The 22,394-nt window shown below is 60.5% G+C and overlaps 9 non-coding genes across 9 annotated transcripts; all 9 read left to right on the forward strand.

Moving 5' to 3' along the window:
* The first annotated feature begins 852 nt into the window (after positions 1 to 852).
* Positions 853 to 971, forward strand: LOC142863203 (5S ribosomal RNA). The gene has a single exon (XR_012914097.1). It is a non-coding gene; the product is annotated as a 5S ribosomal RNA (ribosomal RNA).
* A 2,509-nt stretch (positions 972 to 3,480) lies between these two features.
* On the forward strand, positions 3,481 to 3,599 carry LOC142863204 (5S ribosomal RNA). Its single transcript, XR_012914098.1, has one exon. It is a non-coding gene; the product is annotated as a 5S ribosomal RNA (ribosomal RNA).
* A 2,484-nt stretch (positions 3,600 to 6,083) lies between these two features.
* LOC142863205 (5S ribosomal RNA) lies at positions 6,084 to 6,202 on the forward strand. Its single transcript, XR_012914099.1, has one exon. It is a non-coding gene; the product is annotated as a 5S ribosomal RNA (ribosomal RNA).
* A 2,524-nt stretch (positions 6,203 to 8,726) lies between these two features.
* LOC142863206 (5S ribosomal RNA) lies at positions 8,727 to 8,845 on the forward strand. The gene has a single exon (XR_012914100.1). It is a non-coding gene; the product is annotated as a 5S ribosomal RNA (ribosomal RNA).
* Positions 8,846 to 11,354: 2,509 nt separating this feature from the next.
* LOC142863207 (5S ribosomal RNA) lies at positions 11,355 to 11,473 on the forward strand. Its single transcript, XR_012914101.1, has one exon. It is a non-coding gene; the product is annotated as a 5S ribosomal RNA (ribosomal RNA).
* A 2,526-nt stretch (positions 11,474 to 13,999) lies between these two features.
* On the forward strand, positions 14,000 to 14,118 carry LOC142863208 (5S ribosomal RNA). The gene has a single exon (XR_012914102.1). It is a non-coding gene; the product is annotated as a 5S ribosomal RNA (ribosomal RNA).
* A 2,505-nt stretch (positions 14,119 to 16,623) lies between these two features.
* On the forward strand, positions 16,624 to 16,742 carry LOC142863209 (5S ribosomal RNA). The gene has a single exon (XR_012914103.1). It is a non-coding gene; the product is annotated as a 5S ribosomal RNA (ribosomal RNA).
* A 2,520-nt stretch (positions 16,743 to 19,262) lies between these two features.
* Positions 19,263 to 19,381, forward strand: LOC142863210 (5S ribosomal RNA). Its single transcript, XR_012914104.1, has one exon. It is a non-coding gene; the product is annotated as a 5S ribosomal RNA (ribosomal RNA).
* Positions 19,382 to 21,901: 2,520 nt separating this feature from the next.
* Positions 21,902 to 22,020, forward strand: LOC142863212 (5S ribosomal RNA). The gene has a single exon (XR_012914106.1). It is a non-coding gene; the product is annotated as a 5S ribosomal RNA (ribosomal RNA).
* The last annotated feature ends 374 nt before the right edge of the window (positions 22,021 to 22,394 follow it).

Below are 22,394 nucleotides of genomic sequence, written 5' to 3' on the forward strand. Positions count from 1 at the left end.
TCACAAACGTCTCAGGAACGTCTTCACGGTGCCTTCGTTAGTGAAATGACCCTCAATGAAGCTGGAACCAAATCTCTAATCGCCCATTTTTAGCAAGTCCACAGCCCAGGGTGGTTGGGGTCCAATCCAGCCCCGGCCAGGCCCAGGCCCCTTGGACTGGGCCACAGGAGGACACAGAGTAGGGTCCCGGCCCCCACGGCAGCGGGTGCCGGCAGTTCTGCAAGGGCTTGGGGGGTTTCCACAGGTAGGAGATGGAGGGGACTGATGTCTTCAGCGCCCCCAAACCACCCCACCCATGGCACACATCCCGAGAGACGCCCCTACACTCGCTCCCCTCCCCTATGCGCTGTGCCCCGGCCCCGGTCCCGGGCGGATAGGCGGCAGCCCACACGCAGGGCGGGGGCGCAGCTGAAAGGGGTTGTGCTGGAGGGCGGCCCCTGGGGCCAAAGGCGACCGCCCGCGCATGCGCAGTCAGCAGCGGCGCACTGGGGTTGGGGGCGGGTAGGTGAGGGAGGCGAGGCCAGGAGAGGAGGGCGGCTGGAGGTCTCCACCTTGGCGGGTCCAGCCGTGGAGGCTGGAGGCGCATCTGGTGTGTGTCCGTGTGTGTGTGTGTGTGTGTGTGTGTGTGTGTGTGTGTGTGTGTGTGTGTGTGTGAAGACAGCCCCCCACCCCGCCGAGCCCACCACGCCCCGCACCCCAGCCCCGTGGAGACCTCGGGACCCGGCCAGCGAACTCAACCAGCCCGGCCCGGCCCCGAGTGGGTCAGCGCCGGCGCGGGGCCTGGGGCGGGAGGAGGCGCGGGGAAGCGCAGAGACGCTCGGCTTCTTGAGCCGGGCTGGGGCGCCCTCCGCCGTCTAGGGCCACACCACCCTGAACGCGCCCGATCTCGTCTGATCTCGGAAGCCAAGCAGGCTCGGGCCTGGTTAGTACTTGGATGGGAGACCGCCTGGGAATACCGGGTGCCGTAGGCTTGTATCTTATTTTATTTTTTTTTTTTTTTGCCTCTTGTTCTGTCCCCATTCGGAGAGCGCGGCGGCAGTCTGGGGGGCGGGGGGTCACCCCCACCCTCAGCGCCCGCCACGGTGCCTGGCGCCCCAGCCCGCTCCGTGGGGCCTCCTCTTGCCCCAAGCCGCAGCACCGCCGCCACGAGGCAGCAGGCGTGGCACCTGGACTGTCGGGCCTCAGACCAAGGGTCTGGGCTGTGGGAACCGACACGCTGGAGGAAACCTTGAGAGTCTGAGAGGGGAGGCAGTTGCAGAAGAAGGCCGGGATGTCATTTTGAGGGAGTTGTGACCAGAACTCGTCCCGTTGATTTTGGCGTTCTATGGGCTACACGTAGGAATCTTTGGTGGTGGCACCGGATGTTGGGGGATGCACAGTCACACCCAGACGTGCTCGACAGGCCTCCTTTTACTTTTCTTTTCGGAGTCATTTTTTTTTAAACAAAATGCCTCTTGGCCCGGCGTGCTGGCTCACGCCTGTAATCCTAGCACTCTGGGAGGCCGAGGTGGGCGGATTGCTCGAGGTCAGGAGTTCGAAACCAGCCTGAGCAAGAGCGAGACCCCATCTCTACTATAAATAGAAAGAAATTCATTGGCCAACTAATATATATCTATACAAAAAAAAAAATTAGCCGGGCATGGTGGCGCATGCCTGTAGTCCCAGCTACTTGGGAGGCTGAGGCAGCAGGATTGCTTGAGCCCAGGAGATTGAGGTTGCTGTGAGCTAGGCTGACGCCATGGCACTCACTCTAGCCAGGGCAACAAAGCGAGACTCTGTCTCCAAAAAAAAAAAAATGCCTCTTACCTCCCCATTATTGCATTTCCTTTTCTCTCTCTTTTCAAGCAGATTATGGGAGTACAAGTATTAAGGTTCCATGTATTGCCCGTGCCCCCCTCCCCCCTGTTGTCTTATTTATCTCTCATGCTTTAGCAGCGTATGGTGGGGGTACCAATGTTAAGGTCGGGTACATTGCCCTCTCCCCGCCTGCCCCCTCTGGTCAGAGCTTCAAGTGCGCCCATCCCCCAGTCGGTGCGCACCCACCCCATTCCTCATGGGTGTGTATGCCCATCCCCTCCCCCCACCCGCCCGACCCCCACCCGATGAAGGTGATTCCTCTACGTCCACTCAGGTGTCCGTGGGTTCCTACCAATTTGCCGGTGAGCACGCGCACGTGGTGCTCCTGTGTCCATTCTTGGGATACTTGGCTTACTGGAACGGGTTCCAGCTCCGGCCAGGAGAACACGAGAGGTGCCCTCTCACCGCCGTTTCTCATAGCCGAATAGCACTCCGTGGTGTCCACGCGCCACATTTTATGAATCCACTCGTGGATCGATGGGCACTCGGGTCGCTTCCACATCTTTGCAATGGTGAATTGTGCCGCCACAGACACCCGAGCGCAGGTGTCTTCTGCGTAGGCTGCGGGCCTGGCTCTTCTGAATGCCGCTAGCTCGGGACCCACGGGTGAACCTGGTCAGGGTACTTGCTCTAAGGAGCAGACTCTGATCCGGGCGGGCTACCGGTGTTTCTGTTTGCTCGTTTCTTTCTTCCATTTCGGGAAAGGCTTCCTTACTGGGTGTGGAAATCTCCTATGCCTTTCCTCGCCTCTTCTGTCAGCTTTAAAATTCTCTTTCAGTTGCCACCCTCACAAACGTCTCAGGAACGTCTTCACGGTGCCTTCGTTAGTGAAATGACCCTCAATGAAGCTGGAACCAAATCTCTAATCGCCCATTTTTAGCAAGTCCACAGCCCAGGGTGGTTGGGGTCCAATCCAGCCCCGGCCAGGCCCAGGCCCCTTGGACTGGGCCACAGGAGGACACAGAGTAGGGTCCCGGCCCCCACGGCAGCGGGTGCCGGCAGTTCTGCAAGGGCTTGGGGGGTTTCCACAGGTAGGAGATGGAGGGGACTGATGTCTTCAGCGCCCCCAAACCACCCCACCCATGGCACACATCCCGAGAGACGCCCCTACACTCGCTCCCCTCCCCTATGCGCTGTGCCCCGGCCCCGGTCCCGGGCGGATAGGCGGCAGCCCACACGCAGGGCGGGGGCGCAGCTGAAAGGGGTTGTGCTGGAGGGCGGCCCCTGGGGCCAAAGGCGACCGCCCGCGCATGCGCAGTCAGCAGCGGCGCACTGGGGTTGGGGGCGGGTAGGTGAGGGAGGCGAGGCCAGGAGAGGAGGGCGGCTGGAGGTCTCCACCTTGGCGGGTCCAGCCGTGGAGGCTGGAGGCGCATCTGGTGTGTGTCCGTGTGTGTGTGTGTGTGTGTGTGTGTGTGTGTGTGTGTGAAGACAGCCCCCCACCCCGCCGAGCCCACCACGCCCCGCACCCCAGCCCCGTGGAGACCTCGGGACCCGGCCAGCGAACTCAACCAGCCCGGCCCGGCCCCGAGTGGGTCAGCGCCGGCGCGGGGCCTGGGGCGGGAGGAGGCGCGGGGAAGCGCAGAGACGCTCGGCTTCTTGAGCCGGGCTGGGGCGCCCTCCGCCGTCTAGGGCCACACCACCCTGAACGCGCCCGATCTCGTCTGATCTCGGAAGCCAAGCAGGCTCGGGCCTGGTTAGTACTTGGATGGGAGACCGCCTGGGAATACCGGGTGCCGTAGGCTTGTATCTTATTTTATTTTTTTTTTTTTTGCCTCTTGTTCTGTCCCCATTCGGAGAGCGCGGCGGCAGTCTGGGGGGCGGGGGGTCACCCCCACCCTCAGCGCCCGCCACGGTGCCTGGCGCCCCAGCCCGCTCCGTGGGGCCTCCTCTTGCCCCAAGCCGCAGCACCGCCGCCACGAGGCAGCAGGCGTGGCACCTGGACTGTCGGGCCTCAGACCAAGGGTCTGGGCTGTGGGAACCGACACGCTGGAGGAAACCTTGAGAGTCTGAGAGGGGAGGCAGTTGCAGAAGAAGGCCGGGATGTCATTTTGAGGGAGTTGTGACCAGAACTCGTCCCGTTGATTTTGGCGTTCTATGGGCTACACGTAGGAATCTTTGGTGGTGGCACCGGATGTTGGGGGATGCACAGTCACACCCAGACGTGCTCGACAGGCCTCCTTTTACTTTTCTTTTCGGAGTCATTTTTTTTTAAACAAAATGCCTCTTGGCCCGGCGTGCTGGCTCACGCCTGTAATCCTAGCACTCTGGGAGGCCGAGGTGGGCGGATTGCTCGAGGTCAGGAGTTCGAAACCAGCCTGAGCAAGAGCGAGACCCCATCTCTACTATAAATAGAAAGAAATTCATTGGCCAACTAATATATATCTATACAAAAAAAAAAATTAGCCGGGCATGGTGGCGCATGCCTGTAGTCCCAGCTACTTGGGAGGCTGAGGCAGCAGGATTGCTTGAGCCCAGGAGATTGAGGTTGCTGTGAGCTAGGCTGACGCCATGGCACTCACTCTAGCCAGGGCAACAAAGCGAGACTCTGTCTCCAAAAAAAAAAATGCCTCTTACCTCCCCATTATTGCATTTCCTTTTCTCTCTCTTTTCAAGCAGATTATGGGAGTACAAGTATTAAGGTTCCATGTATTGCCCGTGCCCCCCTCCCCCCTGTTGTCTTATTTATCTCTCATGCTTTAGCAGCGTATGGTGGGGGTACCAATGTTAAGGTCGGGTACATTGCCCTCTCCCCGCCTCCCCCCTCTGGTCAGAGCTTCAAGTGCGCCCATCCCCCAGTCGGTGCGCACCCACCCCATTCCTCATGGGTGTGTATGCCCATCCCCTCCCCCCACCCGCCCGACCCCCACCCGATGAAGGTGATTCCTCTACGTCCACTCAGGTGTCCGTGGGTTCCTACCAATTTGCCGGTGAGCACGCGCACGTGGTGCTCCTGTGTCCATTCTTGGGATACTTGGCTTACTGGAACGGGTTCCAGCTCCGGCCAGGAGAACACGAGAGGTGCCCTCTCACCGCCGTTTCTCATAGCCGAATAGCACTCCGTGGTGTCCACGCGCCACATTTTATGAATCCACTCGTGGATCGATGGGCACTCGGGTCGCTTCCACATCTTTGCAATGGTGAATTGTGCCGCCACAGACACCCGAGCGCAGGTGTCTTCTGCGTAGGCTGCGGGCCTGGCTCTTCTGAATGCCGCTAGCTCGGGACCCACGGGTGAACCTGGTCAGGGTACTTGCTCTAAGGAGCAGACTCTGATCCGGGCGGGCTACCGGTGTTTCTGTTTGCTCGTTTCTTTCTTCCATTTCGGGAAAGGCTTCCTTACTGGGTGTGGAAATCTCCTATGCCTTTCCTCGCCTCTTCTGTCAGCTTTAAAATTCTCTTTCAGTTGCCACCCTCACAAACGTCTCAGGAACGTCTTCACGGTGCCTTCGTTAGTGAAATGACCCTCAATGAAGCTGGAACCAAATCTCTAATCGCCCATTTTTAGCAAGTCCACAGCCCAGGGTGGTTGGGGTCCAATCCAGCCCCGGCCAGGCCCAGGCCCCTTGGACTGGGCCACAGGAGGACACAGAGTAGGGTCCCGGCCCCCACGGCAGCGGGTGCCGGCAGTTCTGCAAGGGCTTGGGGGGTTTCCACAGGTAGGAGATGGAGGGGACTGATGTCTTCAGCGCCCCCAAACCACCCCACCCATGGCACACATCCCGAGAGACGCCCCTACACTCGCTCCCCTCCCCTATGCGCTGTGCCCCGGCCCCGGTCCCGGGCGGATAGGCGGCAGCCCACACGCAGGGCGGGGGCGCAGCTGAAAGGGGTTGTGCTGGAGGGCGGCCCCTGGGGCCAAAGGCGACCGCCCGCGCATGCGCAGTCAGCAGCGGCGCACTGGGGTTGGGGGCGGGTAGGTGAGGGAGGCGAGGCCAGGAGAGGAGGGCGGCTGGAGGTCTCCACCTTGGCGGGTCCAGCCGTGGAGGCTGGAGGCGCATCTGGTGTGTGTTCGTGTGTGTGTGTGTGTGAAGACAGCCCCCCACCCCGCCGAGCCCACCACGCCCCGCACCCCAGCCCCGTGGAGACCTCGGGACCCGGCCAGCGAACTCAACCAGCCCGGCCCGGCCCCGAGTGGGTCAGCGCCGGCGCGGGGCCTGGGGCGGGAGGAGGCGCGGGGAAGCGCAGAGACGCTCGGCTTCTTGAGCCGGGCTGGGGCGCCCTCCGCCGTCTAGGGCCACACCACCCTGAACGCGCCCGATCTCGTCTGATCTCGGAAGCCAAGCAGGCTCGGGCCTGGTTAGTACTTGGATGGGAGACCGCCTGGGAATACCGGGTGCCGTAGGCTTGTATCTTATTTTATTTTTTTTTTTTTTGCCTCTTGTTCTGTCCCCATTCGGAGAGCGCGGCGGCAGTCTGGGGGGCGGGGGGTCACCCCCACCCTCAGCGCCCGCCACGGTGCCTGGCGCCCCAGCCCGCTCCGTGGGGCCTCCTCTTGCCCCAAGCCGCAGCACCGCCGCCACGAGGCAGCAGGCGTGGCACCTGGACTGTCGGGCCTCAGACCAAGGGTCTGGGCTGTGGGAACCGACACGCTGGAGGAAACCTTGAGAGTCTGAGAGGGGAGGCAGTTGCAGAAGAAGGCCGGGATGTCATTTTGAGGGAGTTGTGACCAGAACTCGTCCCGTTGATTTTGGCGTTCTATGGGCTACACGTAGGAATCTTTGGTGGTGGCACCGGATGTTGGGGGATGCACAGTCACACCCAGACGTGCTCGACAGGCCTCCTTTTACTTTTCTTTTCGGAGTCATTTTTTTTTAAACAAAATGCCTCTTGGCCCGGCGTGCTGGCTCACGCCTGTAATCCTAGCACTCTGGGAGGCCGAGGTGGGCGGATTGCTCGAGGTCAGGAGTTCGAAACCAGCCTGAGCAAGAGCGAGACCCCATCTCTACTATAAATAGAAAGAAATTCATTGGCCAACTAATATATATCTATACAAAAAAAAAAATTAGCCGGGCATGGTGGCGCATGCCTGTAGTCCCAGCTACTTGGGAGGCTGAGGCAGCAGGATTGCTTGAGCCCAGGAGATTGAGGTTGCTGTGAGCTAGGCTGACGCCATGGCACTCACTCTAGCCAGGGCAACAAAGCGAGACTCTGTCTCCAAAAAAAAAAAAATGCCTCTTACCTCCCCATTATTGCATTTCCTTTTCTCTCTCTTTTCAAGCAGATTATGGGAGTACAAGTATTAAGGTTCCATGTATTGCCCGTGCCCCCCTCCCCCCTGTTGTCTTATTTATCTCTCATGCTTTAGCAGCGTATGGTGGGGGTACCAATGTTAAGGTCGGGTACATTGCCCTCTCCCCGCCTGCCCCCTCTGGTCAGAGCTTCAAGTGCGCCCATCCCCCAGTCGGTGCGCACCCACCCCATTCCTCATGGGTGTGTATGCCCATCCCCTCCCCCCACCCGCCCGACCCCCACCCGATGAAGGTGATTCCTCTACGTCCACTCAGGTGTCCGTGGGTTCCTACCAATTTGCCGGTGAGCACGCGCACGTGGTGCTCCTGTGTCCATTCTTGGGATACTTGGCTTACTGGAACGGGTTCCAGCTCCGGCCAGGAGAACACGAGAGGTGCCCTCTCACCGCCGTTTCTCATAGCCGAATAGCACTCCGTGGTGTCCACGCGCCACATTTTATGAATCCACTCGTGGATCGATGGGCACTCGGGTCGCTTCCACATCTTTGCAATGGTGAATTGTGCCGCCACAGACACCCGAGCGCAGGTGTCTTCTGCGTAGGCTGCGGGCCTGGCTCTTCTGAATGCCGCTAGCTCGGGACCCACGGGTGAACCTGGTCAGGGTACTTGCTCTAAGGAGCAGACTCTGATCCGGGCGGGCTACCGGTGTTTCTGTTTGCTCGTTTCTTTCTTCCATTTCGGGAAAGGCTTCCTTACTGGGTGTGGAAATCTCCTATGCCTTTCCTCGCCTCTTCTGTCAGCTTTAAAATTCTCTTTCAGTTGCCACCCTCACAAACGTCTCAGGAACGTCTTCACGGTGCCTTCGTTAGTGAAATGACCCTCAATGAAGCTGGAACCAAATCTCTAATCGCCCATTTTTAGCAAGTCCACAGCCCAGGGTGGTTGGGGTCCAATCCAGCCCCGGCCAGGCCCAGGCCCCTTGGACTGGGCCACAGGAGGACACAGAGTAGGGTCCCGGCCCCCACGGCAGCGGGTGCCGGCAGTTCTGCAAGGGCTTGGGGGGTTTCCACAGGTAGGAGATGGAGGGGACTGATGTCTTCAGCGCCCCCAAACCACCCCACCCATGGCACACATCCCGAGAGACGCCCCTACACTCGCTCCCCTCCCCTATGCGCTGTGCCCCGGCCCCGGTCCCGGGCGGATAGGCGGCAGCCCACACGCAGGGCGGGGGCGCAGCTGAAAGGGGTTGTGCTGGAGGGCGGCCCCTGGGGCCAAAGGCGACCGCCCGCGCATGCGCAGTCAGCAGCGGCGCACTGGGGTTGGGGGCGGGTAGGTGAGGGAGGCGAGGCCAGGAGAGGAGGGCGGCTGGAGGTCTCCACCTTGGCGGGTCCAGCCGTGGAGGCTGGAGGCGCATCTGGTGTGTGTCCGTGTGTGTGTGTGTGTGTGTGTGTGTGTGTGTGTGTGTGTGTGTGTGTGTGTGTGAAGACAGCCCCCCACCCCGCCGAGCCCACCACGCCCCGCACCCCAGCCCCGTGGAGACCTCGGGACCCGGCCAGCGAACTCAACCAGCCCGGCCCGGCCCCGAGTGGGTCAGCGCCGGCGCGGGGCCTGGGGCGGGAGGAGGCGCGGGGAAGCGCAGAGACGCTCGGCTTCTTGAGCCGGGCTGGGGCGCCCTCCGCCGTCTAGGGCCACACCACCCTGAACGCGCCCGATCTCGTCTGATCTCGGAAGCCAAGCAGGCTCGGGCCTGGTTAGTACTTGGATGGGAGACCGCCTGGGAATACCGGGTGCCGTAGGCTTGTATCTTATTTTATTTTTTTTTTTTTTTGCCTCTTGTTCTGTCCCCATTCGGAGAGCGCGGCGGCAGTCTGGGGGGCGGGGGGTCACCCCCACCCTCAGCGCCCGCCACGGTGCCTGGCGCCCCAGCCCGCTCCGTGGGGCCTCCTCTTGCCCCAAGCCGCAGCACCGCCGCCACGAGGCAGCAGGCGTGGCACCTGGACTGTCGGGCCTCAGACCAAGGGTCTGGGCTGTGGGAACCGACACGCTGGAGGAAACCTTGAGAGTCTGAGAGGGGAGGCAGTTGCAGAAGAAGGCCGGGATGTCATTTTGAGGGAGTTGTGACCAGAACTCGTCCCGTTGATTTTGGCGTTCTATGGGCTACACGTAGGAATCTTTGGTGGTGGCACCGGATGTTGGGGGATGCACAGTCACACCCAGACGTGCTCGACAGGCCTCCTTTTACTTTTCTTTTCGGAGTCATTTTTTTTTAAACAAAATGCCTCTTGGCCCGGCGTGCTGGCTCACGCCTGTAATCCTAGCACTCTGGGAGGCCGAGGTGGGCGGATTGCTCGAGGTCAGGAGTTCGAAACCAGCCTGAGCAAGAGCGAGACCCCATCTCTACTATAAATAGAAAGAAATTCATTGGCCAACTAATATATATCTATACAAAAAAAAAAATTAGCCGGGCATGGTGGCGCATGCCTGTAGTCCCAGCTACTTGGGAGGCTGAGGCAGCAGGATTGCTTGAGCCCAGGAGATTGAGGTTGCTGTGAGCTAGGCTGACGCCATGGCACTCACTCTAGCCAGGGCAACAAAGCGAGACTCTGTCTCCAAAAAAAAAAAAATGCCTCTTACCTCCCCATTATTGCATTTCCTTTTCTCTCTCTTTTCAAGCAGATTATGGGAGTACAAGTATTAAGGTTCCATGTATTGCCCGTGCCCCCCTCCCCCCTGTTGTCTTATTTATCTCTCATGCTTTAGCAGCGTATGGTGGGGGTACCAATGTTAAGGTCGGGTACATTGCCCTCTCCCCGCCTGCCCCCTCTGGTCAGAGCTTCAAGTGCGCCCATCCCCCAGTCGGTGCGCACCCACCCCATTCCTCATGGGTGTGTATGCCCATCCCCTCCCCCCACCCGCCCGACCCCCACCCGATGAAGGTGATTCCTCTACGTCCACTCAGGTGTCCGTGGGTTCCTACCAATTTGCCGGTGAGCACGCGCACGTGGTGCTCCTGTGTCCATTCTTGGGATACTTGGCTTACTGGAACGGGTTCCAGCTCCGGCCAGGAGAACACGAGAGGTGCCCTCTCACCGCCGTTTCTCATAGCCGAATAGCACTCCGTGGTGTCCACGCGCCACATTTTATGAATCCACTCGTGGATCGATGGGCACTCGGGTCGCTTCCACATCTTTGCAATGGTGAATTGTGCCGCCACAGACACCCGAGCGCAGGTGTCTTCTGCGTAGGCTGCGGGCCTGGCTCTTCTGAATGCCGCTAGCTCGGGACCCACGGGTGAACCTGGTCAGGGTACTTGCTCTAAGGAGCAGACTCTGATCCGGGCGGGCTACCGGTGTTTCTGTTTGCTCGTTTCTTTCTTCCATTTCGGGAAAGGCTTCCTTACTGGGTGTGGAAATCTCCTATGCCTTTCCTCGCCTCTTCTGTCAGCTTTAAAATTCTCTTTCAGTTGCCACCCTCACAAACGTCTCAGGAACGTCTTCACGGTGCCTTCGTTAGTGAAATGACCCTCAATGAAGCTGGAACCAAATCTCTAATCGCCCATTTTTAGCAAGTCCACAGCCCAGGGTGGTTGGGGTCCAATCCAGCCCCGGCCAGGCCCAGGCCCCTTGGACTGGGCCACAGGAGGACACAGAGTAGGGTCCCGGCCCCCACGGCAGCGGGTGCCGGCAGTTCTGCAAGGGCTTGGGGGGTTTCCACAGGTAGGAGATGGAGGGGACTGATGTCTTCAGCGCCCCCAAACCACCCCACCCATGGCACACATCCCGAGAGACGCCCCTACACTCGCTCCCCTCCCCTATGCGCTGTGCCCCGGCCCCGGTCCCGGGCGGATAGGCGGCAGCCCACACGCAGGGCGGGGGCGCAGCTGAAAGGGGTTGTGCTGGAGGGCGGCCCCTGGGGCCAAAGGCGACCGCCCGCGCATGCGCAGTCAGCAGCGGCGCACTGGGGTTGGGGGCGGGTAGGTGAGGGAGGCGAGGCCAGGAGAGGAGGGCGGCTGGAGGTCTCCACCTTGGCGGGTCCAGCCGTGGAGGCTGGAGGCGCATCTGGTGTGTGTCCGTGTGTGTGTGTGTGTGTGTGTGTGTGTGTGTGTGTGTGAAGACAGCCCCCCACCCCGCCGAGCCCACCACGCCCCGCACCCCAGCCCCGTGGAGACCTCGGGACCCGGCCAGCGAACTCAACCAGCCCGGCCCGGCCCCGAGTGGGTCAGCGCCGGCGCGGGGCCTGGGGCGGGAGGAGGCGCGGGGAAGCGCAGAGACGCTCGGCTTCTTGAGCCGGGCTGGGGCGCCCTCCGCCGTCTAGGGCCACACCACCCTGAACGCGCCCGATCTCGTCTGATCTCGGAAGCCAAGCAGGCTCGGGCCTGGTTAGTACTTGGATGGGAGACCGCCTGGGAATACCGGGTGCCGTAGGCTTGTATCTTATTTTATTTTTTTTTTTTTTGCCTCTTGTTCTGTCCCCATTCGGAGAGCGCGGCGGCAGTCTGGGGGGCGGGGGGTCACCCCCACCCTCAGCGCCCGCCAGGGTGCCTGGCGCCCCAGCCCGCTCCGTGGGGCCTCCTCTTGCCCCAAGCCGCAGCACCGCCGCCACGAGGCAGCAGGCGTGGCACCTGGACTGTCGGGCCTCAGACCAAGGGTCTGGGCTGTGGGAACCGACACGCTGGAGGAAACCTTGAGAGTCTGAGAGGGGAGGCAGTTGCAGAAGAAGGCCGGGATGTCATTTTGAGGGAGTTGTGACCAGAACTCGTCCCGTTGATTTTGGCGTTCTATGGGCTACACGTAGGAATCTTTGGTGGTGGCACCGGATGTTGGGGGATGCACAGTCACACCCAGACGTGCTCGACAGGCCTCCTTTTACTTTTCTTTTCGGAGTCATTTTTTTTTAAACAAAATGCCTCTTGGCCCGGCGTGCTGGCTCACGCCTGTAATCCTAGCACTCTGGGAGGCCGAGGTGGGCGGATTGCTCGAGGTCAGGAGTTCGAAACCAGCCTGAGCAAGAGCGAGACCCCATCTCTACTATAAATAGAAAGAAATTCATTGGCCAACTAATATATATCTATACAAAAAAAAAAATTAGCCGGGCATGGTGGCGCATGCCTGTAGTCCCAGCTACTTGGGAGGCTGAGGCAGCAGGATTGCTTGAGCCCAGGAGATTGAGGTTGCTGTGAGCTAGGCTGACGCCATGGCACTCACTCTAGCCAGGGCAACAAAGCGAGACTCTGTCTCCAAAAAAAAAAAAATGCCTCTTACCTCCCCATTATTGCATTTCCTTTTCTCTCTCTTTTCAAGCAGATTATGGGAGTACAAGTATTAAGGTTCCATGTATTGCCCGTGCCCCCCTCCCCCCTGTTGTCTTATTTATCTCTCATGCTTTAGCAGCGTATGGTGGGGGTACCAATGTTAAGGTCGGGTACATTGCCCTCTCCCCGCCTGCCCCCTCTGGTCAGAGCTTCAAGTGCGCCCATCCCCCAGTCGGTGCGCACCCACCCCATTCCTCATGGGTGTGTATGCCCATCCCCTCCCCCCACCCGCCCGACCCCCACCCGATGAAGGTGATTCCTCTACGTCCACTCAGGTGTCCGTGGGTTCCTACCAATTTGCCGGTGAGCACGCGCACGTGGTGCTCCTGTGTCCATTCTTGGGATACTTGGCTTACTGGAACGGGTTCCAGCTCCGGCCAGGAGAACACGAGAGGTGCCCTCTCACCGCCGTTTCTCATAGCCGAATAGCACTCCGTGGTGTCCACGCGCCACATTTTATGAATCCACTCGTGGATCGATGGGCACTCGGGTCGCTTCCACATCTTTGCAATGGTGAATTGTGCCGCCACAGACACCCGAGCGCAGGTGTCTTCTGCGTAGGCTGCGGGCCTGGCTCTTCTGAATGCCGCTAGCTCGGGACCCACGGGTGAACCTGGTCAGGGTACTTGCTCTAAGGAGCAGACTCTGATCCGGGCGGGCTACCGGTGTTTCTGTTTGCTCGTTTCTTTCTTCCATTTCGGGAAAGGCTTCCTTACTGGGTGTGGAAATCTCCTATGCCTTTCCTCGCCTCTTCTGTCAGCTTTAAAATTCTCTTTCAGTTGCCACCCTCACAAACGTCTCAGGAACGTCTTTACGGTGCCTTCGTTAGTGAAATGACCCTCAATGAAGCTGGAACCAAATCTCTAATCGCCCATTTTTAGCAAGTCCACAGCCCAGGGTGGTTGGGGTCCAATCCAGCCCCGGCCAGGCCCAGGCCCCTTGGACTGGGCCACAGGAGGACACAGAGTAGGGTCCCGGCCCCCACGGCAGCGGGTGCCGGCAGTTCTGCAAGGGCTTGGGGGGTTTCCACAGGTAGGAGATGGAGGGGACTGATGTCTTCAGCGCCCCCAAACCACCCCACCCATGGCACACATCCCGAGAGACGCCCCTACACTCGCTCCCCTCCCCTATGCGCTGTGCCCCGGCCCCGGTCCCGGGCGGATAGGCGGCAGCCCACACGCAGGGCGGGGGCGCAGCTGAAAGGGGTTGTGCTGGAGGGCGGCCCCTGGGGCCAAAGGCGACCGCCCGCGCATGCGCAGTCAGCAGCGGCGCACTGGGGTTGGGGGCGGGTAGGTGAGGGAGGCGAGGCCAGGAGAGGAGGGCGGCTGGAGGTCTCCACCTTGGCGGGTCCAGCCGTGGAGGCTGGAGGCGCATCTGGTGTGTGTCCGTGTGTGTGTGTGTGTGTGTGTGTGTGTGTGTGTGTGTGTGTGTGTGTGTGTGTGTGAAGACAGCCCCCCACCCCGCCGAGCCCACCACGCCCCGCACCCCAGCCCCGTGGAGACCTCGGGACCCGGCCAGCGAACTCAACCAGCCCGGCCCGGCCCCGAGTGGGTCAGCGCCGGCGCGGGGCCTGGGGCGGGAGGAGGCGCGGGGAAGCGCAGAGACGCTCGGCTTCTTGAGCCGGGCTGGGGCGCCCTCCGCCGTCTAGGGCCACACCACCCTGAACGCGCCCGATCTCGTCTGATCTCGGAAGCCAAGCAGGCTCGGGCCTGGTTAGTACTTGGATGGGAGACCGCCTGGGAATACCGGGTGCCGTAGGCTTGTATCTTATTTTATTTTTTTTTTTTTTGCCTCTTGTTCTGTCCCCATTCGGAGAGCGCGGCGGCAGTCTGGGGGGCGGGGGGTCACCCCCACCCTCAGCGCCCGCCACGGTGCCTGGCGCCCCAGCCCGCTCCGTGGGGCCTCCTCTTGCCCCAAGCCGCAGCACCGCCGCCACAAGGCAGCAGGCGTGGCACCTGGACTGTCGGGCCTCAGACCAAGGGTCTGGGCTGTGGGAACCGACACGCTGGAGGAAACCTTGAGAGTCTGAGAGGGGAGGCAGTTGCAGAAGAAGGCCGGGATGTCATTTTGAGGGAGTTGTGACCAGAACTCGTCCCGTTGATTTTGGCGTTCTATGGGCTACACGTAGGAATCTTTGGTGGTGGCACCGGATGTTGGGGGATGCACAGTCACACCCAGACGTGCTCGACAGGCCTCCTTTTACTTTTCTTTTCGGAGTCATTTTTTTTTAAACAAAATGCCTCTTGGCCCGGCGTGCTGGCTCACGCCTGTAATCCTAGCACTCTGGGAGGCCGAGGTGGGCGGATTGCTCGAGGTCAGGAGTTCGAAACCAGCCTGAGCAAGAGCGAGACCCCATCTCTACTATAAATAGAAAGAAATTCATTGGCCAACTAATATATATCTATACAAAAAAAAAAAATTAGCCGGGCATGGTGGCGCATGCCTGTAGTCCCAGCTACTTGGGAGGCTGAGGCAGCAGGATTGCTTGAGCCCAGGAGATTGAGGTTGCTGTGAGCTAGGCTGACGCCATGGCACTCACTCTAGCCAGGGCAACAAAGCGAGACTCTGTCTCCAAAAAAAAAAAAATGCCTCTTACCTCCCCATTATTGCATTTCCTTTTCTCTCTCTTTTCAAGCAGATTATGGGAGTACAAGTATTAAGGTTCCATGTATTGCCCGTGCCCCCCTCCCCCCTGTTGTCTTATTTATCTCTCATGCTTTAGCAGCGTATGGTGGGGGTACCAATGTTAAGGTCGGGTACATTGCCCTCTCCCCGCCTGCCCCCTCTGGTCAGAGCTTCAAGTGCGCCCATCCCCCAGTCGGTGCGCACCCACCCCATTCCTCATGGGTGTGTATGCCCATCCCCTCCCCCCACCCGCCCGACCCCCACCCGATGAAGGTGATTCCTCTACGTCCACTCAGGTGTCCGTGGGTTCCTACCAATTTGCCGGTGAGCACGCGCACGTGGTGCTCCTGTGTCCATTCTTGGGATACTTGGCTTACTGGAACGGGTTCCAGCTCCGGCCAGGAGAACACGAGAGGTGCCCTCTCACCGCCGTTTCTCATAGCCGAATAGCACTCCGTGGTGTCCACGCGCCACATTTTATGAATCCACTCGTGGATCGATGGGCACTCGGGTCGCTTCCACATCTTTGCAATGGTGAATTGTGCCGCCACAGACACCCGAGCGCAGGTGTCTTCTGCGTAGGCTGCGGGCCTGGCTCTTCTGAATGCCGCTAGCTCGGGACCCACGGGTGAACCTGGTCAGGGTACTTGCTCTAAGGAGCAGACTCTGATCCGGGCGGGCTACCGGTGTTTCTGTTTGCTCGTTTCTTTCTTCCATTTCGGGAAAGGCTTCCTTACTGGGTGTGGAAATCTCCTATGCCTTTCCTCGCCTCTTCTGTCAGCTTTAAAATTCTCTTTCAGTTGCCACCCTCACAAACGTCTCAGGAACGTCTTTACGGTGCCTTCGTTAGTGAAATGACCCTCAATGAAGCTGGAACCAAATCTCTAATCGCCCATTTTTAGCAAGTCCACAGCCCAGGGTGGTTGGGGTCCAATCCAGCCCCGGCCAGGCCCAGGCCCCTTGGACTGGGCCACAGGAGGACACAGAGTAGGGTCCCGGCCCCCACGGCAGCGGGTGCCGGCAGTTCTGCAAGGGCTTGGGGGGTTTCCACAGGTAGGAGATGGAGGGGACTGATGTCTTCAGCGCCCCCAAACCACCCCACCCATGGCACACATCCCGAGAGACGCCCCTACACTCGCTCCCCTCCCCTATGCGCTGTGCCCCGGCCCCGGTCCCGGGCGGATAGGCGGCAGCCCACACGCAGGGCGGGGGCGCAGCTGAAAGGGGTTGTGCTGGAGGGCGGCCCCTGGGGCCAAAGGCGACCGCCCGCGCATGCGCAGTCAGCAGCGGCGCACTGGGGTTGGGGGCGGGTAGGTGAGGGAGGCGAGGCCAGGAGAGGAGGGCGGCTGGAGGTCTCCACCTTGGCGGGTCCAGCCGTGGAGGCTGGAGGCGCATCTGGTGTGTGTCCGTGTGTGTGTGTGTGTGTGTGTGTGTGTGTGTGTGAAGACAGCCCCCCACCCCGCCGAGCCCACCACGCCCCGCACCCCAGCCCCGTGGAGACCTCGGGACCCGGCCAGCGAACTCAACCAGCCCGGCCCGGCCCCGAGTGGGTCAGCGCCGGCGCGGGGCCTGGGGCGGGAGGAGGCGCGGGGAAGCGCAGAGACGCTCGGCTTCTTGAGCCGGGCTGGGGCGCCCTCCGCCGTCTAGGGCCACACCACCCTGAACGCGCCCGATCTCGTCTGATCTCGGAAGCCAAGCAGGCTCGGGCCTGGTTAGTACTTGGATGGGAGACCGCCTGGGAATACCGGGTGCCGTAGGCTTGTATCTTATTTTATTTTTTTTTTTTTTGCCTCTTGTTCTGTCCCCATTCGGAGAGCGCGGCGGCAGTCTGGGGGGCGGGGGGTCACCCCCACCCTCAGCGCCCGCCACGGTGCCTGGCGCCCCAGCCCGCTCCGTGGGGCCTCCTCTTGCCCCAAGCCGCAGCACCGCCGCCACGAGGCAGCAGGCGTGGCACCTGGACTGTCGGGCCTCAGACCAAGGGTCTGGGCTGTGGGAACCGACACGCTGGAGGAAACCTTGAGAGTCTGAGAGGGGAGGCAGTTGCAGAAGAAGGCCGGGATGTCATTTTGAGGGAGTTGTGACCAGAACTCGTCCCGTTGATTTTGGCGTTCTATGGGCTACACGTAGGAATCTTTGGTGGTGGCACCGGATGTTGGGGGATGCACAGTCACACCCAGACGTGCTCGACAGGCCTCCTTTTACTTTTCTTTTCGGAGTCATTTTTTTTTAAACAAAATGCCTCTTGGCCCGGCGTGCTGGCTCACGCCTGTAATCCTAGCACTCTGGGAGGCCGAGGTGGGCGGATTGCTCGAGGTCAGGAGTTCGAAACCAGCCTGAGCAAGAGCGAGACCCCATCTCTACTATAAATAGAAAGAAATTCATTGGCCAACTAATATATATCTATACAAAAAAAAAAATTAGCCGGGCATGGTGGCGCATGCCTGTAGTCCCAGCTACTTGGGAGGCTGAGGCAGCAGGATTGCTTGAGCCCAGGAGATTGAGGTTGCTGTGAGCTAGGCTGACGCCATGGCACTCACTCTAGCCAGGGCAACAAAGCGAGACTCTGTCTCCAAAAAAAAAAAAATGCCTCTTACCTCCCCATTATTGCATTTCCTTTTCTCTCTCTTTTCAAGCAGATTATGGGAGTACAAGTATTAAGGTTCCATGTATTGCCCGTGCCCCCCTCCCCCCTGTTGTCTTATTTATCTCTCATGCTTTAGCAGCGTATGGTGGGGGTACCAATGTTAAGGTCGGGTACATTGCCCTCTCCCCGCCTGCCCCCTCTGGTCAGAGCTTCAAGTGCGCCCATCCCCCAGTCGGTGCGCACCCACCCCATTCCTCATGGGTGTGTATGCCCATCCCCTCCCCCCACCCGCCCGACCCCCACCCGATGAAGGTGATTCCTCTACGTCCACTCAGGTGTCCGTGGGTTCCTACCAATTTGCCGGTGAGCACGCGCACGTGGTGCTCCTGTGTCCATTCTTGGGATACTTGGCTTACTGGAACGGGTTCCAGCTCCGGCCAGGAGAACACGAGAGGTGCCCTCTCACCGCCGTTTCTCATAGCCGAATAGCACTCCGTGGTGTCCACGCGCCACATTTTATGAATCCACTCGTGGATCGATGGGCACTCGGGTCGCTTCCACATCTTTGCAATGGTGAATTGTGCCGCCACAGACACCCGAGCGCAGGTGTCTTCTGCGTAGGCTGCGGGCCTGGCTCTTCTGAATGCCGCTAGCTCGGGACCCACGGGTGAACCTGGTCAGGGTACTTGCTCTAAGGAGCAGACTCTGATCCGGGCGGGCTACCGGTGTTTCTGTTTGCTCGTTTCTTTCTTCCATTTCGGGAAAGGCTTCCTTACTGGGTGTGGAAATCTCCTATGCCTTTCCTCGCCTCTTCTGTCAGCTTTAAAATTCTCTTTCAGTTGCCACCCTCACAAACGTCTCAGGAACGTCTTCACGGTGCCTTCGTTAGTGAAATGACCCTCAATGAAGCTGGAACCAAATCTCTAATCGCCCATTTTTAGCAAGTCCACAGCCCAGGGTGGTTGGGGTCCAATCCAGCCCCGGCCAGGCCCAGGCCCCTTGGACTGGGCCACAGGAGGACACAGAGTAGGGTCCCGGCCCCCACGGCAGCGGGTGCCGGCAGTTCTGCAAGGGCTTGGGGGGTTTCCACAGGTAGGAGATGGAGGGGACTGATGTCTTCAGCGCCCCCAAACCACCCCACCCATGGCACACATCCCGAGAGACGCCCCTACACTCGCTCCCCTCCCCTATGCGCTGTGCCCCGGCCCCGGTCCCGGGCGGATAGGCGGCAGCCCACACGCAGGGCGGGGGCGCAGCTGAAAGGGGTTGTGCTGGAGGGCGGCCCCTGGGGCCAAAGGCGACCGCCCGCGCATGCGCAGTCAGCAGCGGCGCACTGGGGTTGGGGGCGGGTAGGTGAGGGAGGCGAGGCCAGGAGAGGAGGGCGGCTGGAGGTCTCCGCCTTGGCGGGTCCAGCCGTGGAGGCTGGAGGCGCATCTGGTGTGTGTCCGTGTGTGTGTGTGTGTGTGTGTGTGTGTGTGTGTGTGTGTGTGTGTGTGTGAAGACAGCCCCCCACCCCGCCGAGCCCACCACGCCCCGCACCCCAGCCCCGTGGAGACCTCGGGACCCGGCCAGCGAACTCAACCAGCCCGGCCCGGCCCCGAGTGGGTCAGCGCCGGCGCGGGGCCTGGGGCGGGAGGAGGCGCGGGGAAGCGCAGAGACGCTCGGCTTCTTGAGCCGGGCTGGGGCGCCCTCCGCCGTCTAGGGCCACACCACCCTGAACGCGCCCGATCTCGTCTGATCTCGGAAGCCAAGCAGGCTCGGGCCTGGTTAGTACTTGGATGGGAGACCGCCTGGGAATACCGGGTGCCGTAGGCTTGTATCTTATTTTATTTTTTTTTTTTTTGCCTCTTGTTCTGTCCCCATTCGGAGAGCGCGGCGGCAGTCTGGGGGGCGGGGGGTCACCCCCACCCTCAGCGCCCGCCACGGTGCCTGGCGCCCCAGCCCGCTCCGTGGGGCCTCCTCTTGCCCCAAGCCGCAGCACCGCCGCCACGAGGCAGCAGGCGTGGCACCTGGACTGTCGGGCCTCAGACCAAGGGTCTGGGCTGTGGGAACCGACACGCTGGAGGAAACCTTGAGAGTCTGAGAGGGGAGGCAGTTGCAGAAGAAGGCCGGGATGTCATTTTGAGGGAGTTGTGACCAGAACTCGTCCCGTTGATTTTGGCGTTCTATGGGCTACACGTAGGAATCTTTGGTGGTGGCACCGGATGTTGGGGGATGCACAGTCACACCCAGACGTGCTCGACAGGCCTCCTTTTACTTTTCTTTTCGGAGTCATTTTTTTTTAAACAAAATGCCTCTTGGCCCGGCGTGCTGGCTCACGCCTGTAATCCTAGCACTCTGGGAGGCCGAGGTGGGCGGATTGCTCGAGGTCAGGAGTTCGAAACCAGCCTGAGCAAGAGCGAGACCCCATCTCTACTATAAATAGAAAGAAATTCATTGGCCAACTAATATATATCTATACAAAAAAAAAAATTAGCCGGGCATGGTGGCGCATGCCTGTAGTCCCAGCTACTTGGGAGGCTGAGGCAGCAGGATTGCTTGAGCCCAGGAGATTGAGGTTGCTGTGAGCTAGGCTGACGCCATGGCACTCACTCTAGCCAGGGCAACAAAGCGAGACTCTGTCTCCAAAAAAAAAAAAATGCCTCTTACCTCCCCATTATTGCATTTCCTTTTCTCTCTCTTTTCAAGCAGATTATGGGAGTACAAGTATTAAGGTTCCATGTATTGCCCGTGCCCCCCTCCCCCCTGTTGTCTTATTTATCTCTCATGCTTTAGCAGCGTATGGTGGGGGTACCAATGTTAAGGTCGGGTACATTGCCCTCTCCCCGCCTGCCCCCTCTGGTCAGAGCTTCAAGTGCGCCCATCCCCCAGTCGGTGCGCACCCACCCCATTCCTCATGGGTGTGTATGCCCATCCCCTCCCCCCACCCGCCCGACCCCCACCCGATGAAGGTGATTCCTCTACGTCCACTCAGGTGTCCGTGGGTTCCTACCAATTTGCCGGTGAGCACGCGCACGTGGTGCTCCTGTGTCCATTCTTGGGATACTTGGCTTACTGGAACGGGTTCCAGCTCCGGCCAGGAGAACACGAGAGGTGCCCTCTCACCGCCGTTTCTCATAGCCGAATAGCACTCCGTGGTGTCCACGCGCCACATTTTATGAATCCACTCGTGGATCGATGGGCACTCGGGTCGCTTCCACATCTTTGCAATGGTGAATTGTGCCGCCACAGACACCCGAGCGCAGGTGTCTTCTGCGTAGGCTGCGGGCCTGGCTCTTCTGAATGCCGCTAGCTCGGGACCCACGGGTGAACCTGGTCAGGGTACTTGCTCTAAGGAGCAGACTCTGATCCGGGCGGGCTACCGGTGTTTCTGTTTGCTCGTTTCTTTCTTCCATTTCGGGAAAGGCTTCCTTACTGGGTGTGGAAATCTCCTATGCCTTTCCTCGCCTCTTCTGTCAGCTTTAAAATTCTCTTTCAGTTGCCACCCTCACAAACGTCTCAGGAACGTCTTCACGGTGCCTTCGTTAGTGAAATGACCCTCAATGAAGCTGGAACCAAATCTCTAATCGCCCATTTTTAGCAAGTCCACAGCCCAGGGTGGTTGGGGTCCAATCCAGCCCCGGCCAGGCCCAGGCCCCTTGGACTGGGCCACAGGAGGACACAGAGTAGGGTCCCGGCCCCCACGGCAGCGGGTGCCGGCAGTTCTGCAAGGGCTTGGGGGGTTTCCACAGGTAGGAGATGGAGGGGACTGATGTCTTCAGCGCCCCCAAACCACCCCACCCATGGCACACATCCCGAGAGACGCCCCTACACTCGCTCCCCTCCCCTATGCGCTGTGCCCCGGCCCCGGTCCCGGGCGGATAGGCGGCAGCCCACACGCAGGGCGGGGGCGCAGCTGAAAGGGGTTGTGCTGGAGGGCGGCCCCTGGGGCCAAAGGCGACCGCCCGCGCATGCGCAGTCAGCAGCGGCGCACTGGGGTTGGGGGCGGGTAGGTGAGGGAGGCGAGGCCAGGAGAGGAGGGCGGCTGGAGGTCTCCGCCTTGGCGGGTCCAGCCGTGGAGGCTGGAGGCGCATCTGGTGTGTGTCCGTGTGTGTGTGTGTGTGTGTGTGTGTGTGTGTGTGTGTGTGTGTGTGTGTGAAGACAGCCCCCCACCCCGCCGAGCCCACCACGCCCCGCACCCCAGCCCCGTGGAGACCTCGGGACCCGGCCAGCGAACTCAACCAGCCCGGCCCGGCCCCGAGTGGGTCAGCGCCGGCGCGGGGCCTGGGGCGGGAGGAGGCGCGGGGAAGCGCAGAGACGCTCGGCTTCTTGAGCCGGGCTGGGGCGCCCTCCGCCGTCTAGGGCCACACCACCCTGAACGCGCCCGATCTCGTCTGATCTCGGAAGCCAAGCAGGCTCGGGCCTGGTTAGTACTTGGATGGGAGACCGCCTGGGAATACCGGGTGCCGTAGGCTTGTATCTTATTTTATTTTTTTTTTTTTTGCCTCTTGTTCTGTCCCCATTCGGAGAGCGCGGCGGCAGTCTGGGGGGCGGGGGGTCACCCCCACCCTCAGCGCCCGCCACGGTGCCTGGCGCCCCAGCCCGCTCCGTGGGGCCTCCTCTTGCCCCAAGCCGCAGCACCGCCGCCACGAGGCAGCAGGCGTGGCACCTGGACTGTCGGGCCTCAGACCAAGGGTCTGGGCTGTGGGAACCGACACGCTGGAGGAAACCTTGAGAGTCTGAGAGGGGAGGCAGTTGCAGAAGAAGGCCGGGATGTCATTTTGAGGGAGTTGTGACCAGAACTCGTCCCGTTGATTTTGGCGTTCTATGGGCTACACGTAGGAATCTT

The sequence above is a fragment of the Microcebus murinus genome, chromosome 21, assembly GCF_040939455.1.
Source record: "Microcebus murinus isolate Inina chromosome 21, M.murinus_Inina_mat1.0, whole genome shotgun sequence".
NCBI lineage: Eukaryota > Metazoa > Chordata > Mammalia > Primates > Cheirogaleidae > Microcebus > Microcebus murinus.